Here is a 7517-nt window from a genome sequence, read left to right as displayed (position 1 = left end):
TACTTGATCGCATTGTTTCGGCCCATCTGGGCATTCCCGTTATACAACCCTGTCATTAGAGCATAGAATGGAAAAGCAATGAGCGCCCAAAAACCCCAGAATAACTTGTCTCAGAGTAATAATGTATGGTGGTAGATGTTTGGAAAAAGTACAGAAAACCCCCCGAAAAAGACAGAATAACAACATTAGAACTGAACAATTCAACCCCTCCCCCCACCCCCTCCCCCCATCCCAGACAATACCTCCCCAAACGAGGTTCAAGCCTAAATAGAACATGTTCTCTTTGCACAGTATGTCTGTGAGAGTGCAGTCTTAAACCTAAACCCACAGTCCCGCTCTTTAAAGTCACGTTTTGTTAGTGGATCAAACAGCAAAAAGAGATAATAATTTTTTTAATAAAAAAAATAAAAGTGAATCCCTTGTGCAAACGAAATTACAAAAGCACCACTTGTAGATGTATATAATTATATTCCCAGTCTTATAACAGGCATTTGAGAGAGAAAATAAAGAAAATAAATCAAATGTATAAAGGCTCTCAGCCGAAAACCTAATTTGAAGTAAGGAAATCGTAGTAAGACAATCAAAAATAATAATAATAATTATTATTATTATAATAGTTGTCTAGTTGAATGCTGAGACAGCTTACAACCAAGACCAAAAAACTATGTGTGCGCAACGTTGACGCTTGCTGGGCATAAATGACGCTCAGAACTTTTACAATTTAAGTGAAGACCCCAAAAAACGTGTCGCCTCGGGAAGCATTTACTGTTTACTGGGTCAATGCAAACGGATGCAGTAAACAAATAACCAAGAATATTTTGAGTCACTGAGACACTATGTAAACAAACTGAATAGGTGAGCAAGACAGCCTTGAAACACAGGAGTAAAGTAAAACCTCAATACAATGAAATTAAAATGACTGAATGCTTGTAAGGCAAGCACACTAGATGATCAAAACATTAGATCACATCAAAGAAGCCTGAATGGGTTCGCCAACTCCCCAACGATACAAAATTAGCATGTTATAGCTAAACATAATTGTACCACAGGTGGGTTACTCACTATCCACAGTTCGCAAGCAACAGTTGCTGAACTATGAGCAAGTTCAAGACTTCTTGATGTGACATTGAATGTGAGAGAGAGCCTCATCCGGAGATTCAAATGTGTAGTTTTTACCATCATGAGATAGCCATAAACGGGCCGGGAATCGCAGTCCGTACTTCACACCTGGATGGTCCCGAAGTAGTCGTTTGGCCTGTCCGAAAGCTGTGCGCTGCCTGGAAACAGTGGGGGAGTAGTCCTGGTAGATGGAGAAGCTCTGTCCTTGAAAGCTCAGAGTGGTATTGCGGGCTCGTCAGAGAATCTCCATCTTCTCATGGAAAAAGTGCACTCGAAGAATTATGTCACGGGGCCTCTCCCCATCCCGGGGCTTTGGGCGCAGCGACCAGTGGGCACGATCAATCAGGGGCTTTTCATCTAAGGCAAGAACATCCTTCAGCAGCCCAGAAACGAAATCCGTGGCGCGAGGCATTTCCGCTGACTCTGGGACTGATACAAGTCTCAGGTTGTTGCGGCGAGAGAATCCCTCTAAACTTACACAGCTCTCCTTCACCTTTTTCAAATCCGCAGCTAGGCGTTTCACGTCAGCCTCCAGGGATGTAGTTAAGTCGGAGACATTTGTAGCGGAGGTCTCCAGTGCTGCAATCGTTGTAGTGTGCGACGCCATTGTTGTTTTGAGTGATGTGATTGCTGACACCGTCTCGTTCCGCAGGATGGTTAGATCTGCATTTAAAGTATCAGAAACCTCCTTTATTCGGGCCTCAATCGTAGCAACCACCTGCGTTTTCATTTCAACTATCTCAGAGCGTAGTAGTTTGATGGCCTCGAGAATGTTAATTTCAGCGCCGCCAGTCAAGCCGCTTGCTTGCTGTTTGGGGTTTTAGGCTGGGTTTCTGTATAGCATTTTGTGACATCGGCTGATGTAAAAAGGGCTTTATAAATGAATGTGATTGATTGATTGAATTGCAAAAATATACTTAACATTGCTACCCATCCCGGATCCGGGAGCATCCTCATCAAAAAAGCTGACTAGCATAGCCTAGCCTAACGCGACAGGGGTATCATATAATATAATTTTCATGAAATCACAAGTCCAATACAGCAAATGAAAGATAAACATCTTGTGAATCCAGCCATCATTTCCGATTTTTAAAATGTTTTACAGCGAAACACAATATGTATTTCTATTAGCTAACCACAATAGCAAAAGACTCAACCGCATATTTTCACAATTTTTCTACCGCATAGGTAGCTATCACAAAACCAACCAAATAGAGATATAATTAGTCACTAACCAAGAAACAACTTCATCAGATGACAGTCTTATAACATGTCATACAATAAATGTATGTTTTGTTCGAAAATGTGCATATTTGAGGTATAAATCATAGTTTTACATTGCAGCTACCATCAAAAATATCACCAAAAGCAGCCAGAATAATTACAGAGAGCAACGTGAAATACCTAAATACTCATCATAAAACATTTATGAAAAATACAGGGTGTACAGCAAATGAAAGATAAACATCTTGTGAATCCAGCCAATATTTCGGATTTTTTAAGTGTTTTACAGCGAAAACACAATATAGCATTATATTAGCTTACCACAATAGCCAAACACACAAATGCATTTATTAGCAGCAAAAGGTAGCGATCGCAAAAACCAGCAAAAGATATACAATTAATCACTAACCTTGACCAACTTCATCAGATGACAGTCTTATAACATCAGGTTATTCAATACACGTATGTTTTGTTCGAAAATGTGCATATTTAGAGCTGCAAACCGTGGTTATACATTGTGAATATGTAGCATCGATTCACCAAATTGTCCGGAGCTATTTTGGACACTCACCTAATCTGACCAAAGAACTCATCATAAACTTTACTAAAAATACATGTTGGACAGCAAATGAAAGATACACTAGTTCTTAATGCAACCGCTGTGTTAGATTTTTAAAAATAACTTTACCATAACAAACAACTTACGTTATAGCGAGACAGCGCCCGCCAAAACGCGAATAATAGGACTCAACATTTTCCACAGAAATACGAAATAACATCATAAATTGTTCTTACTTTTGCTGAACTTCCATCAGAATCTTGTACAAGGAGTCCTTTGTCCAGAATAAATCGTTGTTAGATTTTAGAATGTCCTTCTCTCCTGTTGAATTCGCTCCACAAGGCTAGCCAATGTTGATGACGTTCCCAATTTCTCTCGACGCAGAGAAGGGAAAACTCCAAAAGTCCCATTAAACGTTGAATAAACTGATGAAACTCGGTTGAAAAAACCTACTTTATGATGTTTTTCTAATATGTATCAAATAAAAACAAAGCCGGAGATATTAGCCGTGTATACCGAACGCTTATCATAAGACAATAGGGAGGTGCTTCCTGCGCCTAGGTAGAGAAAGGAAATTCTGGACACGTCATTCCAAGAGCTCTTGTTCGACCTCAGATCAAGCTAGACACCCCATTCCACCTTCCACTGCCTGTTGACATCTAGTGGAAGGCGTATGCAGTGCATGCATATCCATAAATATAAGGCAATTCAATAGGCAGGCCCTGGAACAGAGCATCGTTTTCAGATTTTTCACTTCCTGTCTGGAAGTTTGCTGCAAAATGAGTTCTGTTTAACTCACAGATATAATTCAAACAGTTTTACAAACTTGAGAGTGTTTTCTATCCACTAGTAATAATAATATGCATATTGTACGATCTAGAATAGAGTACGAGGCAGTTTAATTTGGGCACGATTTTTTCCAAAGTGGAAACAGCGCCCCCATATTGACAAGAATTAAGTATCAAAAGTAAAAGTAGAAATCATTTCAAAGTGCTTATATAAAGTAATGTAGGTTGGCTCGTTTGCTAATGGTTTACATGTAAGAGAAGGGATTAAGATAGCGTCCAAACTTTCTGTACTTTTTTTCAATGTTTTAGATCCTATTTGTTTTATTTTCTATCAACAAAGGCGCACTTTAGTAAAGGTAATATATGTAAATATGTGATGTTACGATAAGATGTGTTAATATTTGTACTAAAATAATGTTTAACAGTTCGCTAGCTTGATGCTAACTGTTATGTATGTACATGTACTTACCTTTAGTGCCTGAGGGTGGCGCTGTTAGTAATTACTACATGTGATCAGCTGTAATTGCACTTGACCCATGACATCTGATAAACTTGGATTCACTGCATTGACAGGGAGATGACAACTGGAAATGAGGACATGTTCATTGGGACAACTGAACTGAAACAGTGAAGTATAGTGTGTAGCACAGCTAGTGGATATCAATGAGAAAAATACTGAGAAAGAGCAGTGGACAGAAACACTGAAAATAAACAACCACAAACTTACTGTTGATCTGGATACAGGAGCTGAGTGCAATGTCTTGTCGGTGAGAGACTTGAAAACAATTCCATGGAAACATCCAACTGCAAGCTAGTGATGTATTTTGGCCACCAGATGGAGCCAAAAGGCAAGAAAACATTCAAATGTCAATACAAAGAGAAAGTGTGAACTGGAATTTAAAGTGATAGAACAAGATGCACCTGCAATACATGGAAGATCAGCTTGCCTGCAAATGGGCTTAATACAGAGAATATTCAAGCTTGAACAAGGGACAGAGACAGACATATTGAATATGAAGATTTATTCACAGGACTTAGATGTGTTCCAGGAGTTTATCACATACAAATATACCCAGATGTCACACCAGTGGTTCACTCATCCAGAAAAGTGCCTGTAGCACTAAAAGGAAGGACTTGAAAAGGAACTGAACCGCATGGAAAACATGGATGTCGTCATCATTTTAACAAAGCCATCAAGAGAACATTATCCTTTACATACCATTGAAGAGGTAGTTGCTGAAATGCCTAACGCTGAGTTATTTTCAGAAGTTGATGCAAACCAAGGATTCTTGCCAATCCAACTGCATGAAGAGAGTTCCAGACTCTGTGCGTTCAATACGCCGTTTGGGAGGTATTCATTCGAGAGACTGCCGTTCGGAATCATGTCCGCTCCAGAGGTGTTCCAGAGGTCCCTCGCCTAGCATTTGGAGACGGAGACAGCTACAACACATACTGAGAAGCATCAACTTGAAACTGAATAAGGACAAGTGCTAAATCAGAATGACAAAAATTTGCTACATTGTAACAAAGGCTAACCACTGGCCCAGGGGTTTCTCCAAATAATACATCTCAAGGCTAACCACTGGCCCAGGGGTTTCTCCAAATAATACATCTCAAGGCTAACCACTGGCCCAGGAGTTTCTCCAAATAATACATCTCAAGGCTAACCACTGGCCCAGGGGTTTCTCCAAATAATACATCTCAAGGCTAACCACTGGCCCAGGGGTTTCTCCAAATAATACATCTCAAGGCTAACCACTGGCCCAGGAGTTTCTCCAAATAATACATCTCAAGGCTAACCACTGGCCCAGGGGTTTCTCCAAATAATACATCTCAAGGCTAACCACTGGCCCAGGGGTTTCTCCAAATAATACATCTCAAGGCTAACCACTGGCCCAGGGGTTTCTCCAAATAATACATCTCAAGGCTAACCACTGGCCCAGGGGTTTCTCCAAATAATACATCTCAAGGCCAACCACTGGCCCAGGGGTTTCTCCAAATAATACATCTCAAGGCTAACCACTGGCCCAGGAGTTTCTCCAAATAATACATCTCAAGGCTAACCACTGGCCCAGGGGTTTCTCCAAATAATACATCTCAAGGCTAACCACTGGCCCAGGGGTTTCTCCAAATAATACATCTCAAGGCCAACCACTGGCCCAGGGGTTTCTCCAAATAATACATCTCAAGGCTAACCACTGGCCCAGGGGTTTCTCCAAATAATACATCTCAAGGCTAACCACTGGCCCAGGGGTTTCTCCAAATAATACATCTCAAGGCTAACCACTGGCCCAGGGGTTTCTCCAAATAATACATCTCAAGGCTAACCACTGGCCCAGGGGTTTCTCCAAATAATACATCTCAAGGCTAACCACTGGCCCAGGGGTTTCTCCAAATAATACATCTCAAGGCTAACCACTGGCCCAGGGGTTTCTCCAAATAATACATCTCAAGGCTAACCACTGGCCCAGGGGTTTCTCCAAATAATACATCTCAAGGCTAACCACTGGCCCAGGGGTTTCTCCAAATAATACATCTCAAGGCTAACCACTGGCCCAGGGGTTTCTCCAAATAATACATCTCAAGGCTAACCACTGGCCCAGGGGTTTCTCCAAATAATACATCTCAAGGCTAACCACTGGCCCAGGGGTTTCTCCAAATAATACATCTCAAGGCCAACCACTGGCCCAGGGGTTTCTCCAAATAATACATCTCAAGGCTAACCACTGGGTCACGATAAGCAACCTCCTCTTCCAGGTAGGTACTGTTAAAGTGTATGACTCCAGTGGTCATGACACCATCCTGGTGTTTCTCTCACAACTCACCTGGGACCATCCTTTATCTATCGCATCAACTACCACTGACATAACAAATTAGACAGGTATTCTTTATTTTCTGTCTGCCATTAACATTATTGCATGTCTAATCAAACATTTAAATTAAATAATTCAATAACTGTTTTTTTACATACCTGATCAACCTGTAACCTGTTTGCGTGTGTAGAAACATTTAAGACGTGGATTTCATGTTGTAATGTTAACAAGGTACTCAAAAGTAGTTTGAAGCAATGTTTTCATTTTATTAGCAGCCAGCAGCATACCACCCTGCATACCACTACTGGCTTGCTTCTGAAGCTAAGCAGGGTTGGTTCTGGTCAGTTCCTGGATGGGAGACCAGATGCTGCTGGAAGTGGTGTTGGAGGGCCAGTAGGAGGCACTCTTTCCTCTGGTCTAAAAACAATAATATCCCAATGCCCCAGGGCAGTGATTGGGGACATTGCCCTGTGTAGGGTGCTGTCTTTCGGATGGGACGTTAAACGGGTGTCCTGACCCTCTGAGGTCATTAAAGATCCCATGGCACTTATTGTAAGAGTAGGGGTGTTAACCCTGGTGTCCTGGCTAAATTCCCAGTCTGGCAAATGAGAATGTGTTCTCAGTCAACTTACCTGGTAAAATAATAGATAAAAAAAAAAAAAAAAAATTGCTAAACATGAAAACATTGTTTTTTGTGTGGAGGTGCTGACTAATGGCGAATAAACTATGAAAATAGAATGGCACCCAGTAATTTCTTGGGTATTCACCAATGTTTCGGCATCACTGTGCCTTCTTCAGGGTAATGTCATGAATACTTGAACCAGGTTATGTAGACAAACAGTGCAATTAGTGCAACCAATGACAATAGTGAGGGGTGTGTCATAATGATTAAGTTAATTAGGATCAATTAGTGAAACTGTTAAAAAAAACACTAGTTTATGGCATATTAAATATATTAGGTTATTGTTATCATATGCAAACATAATTAAATATTGTACATAATATTAGCATCAA

Source organism: Salvelinus fontinalis, chromosome 10, assembly GCF_029448725.1.
Source record: "Salvelinus fontinalis isolate EN_2023a chromosome 10, ASM2944872v1, whole genome shotgun sequence".
NCBI classification, from domain to species: domain Eukaryota; kingdom Metazoa; phylum Chordata; class Actinopteri; order Salmoniformes; family Salmonidae; genus Salvelinus; species Salvelinus fontinalis.
Note: the sequence above shows the minus strand (reverse complement) of the source record.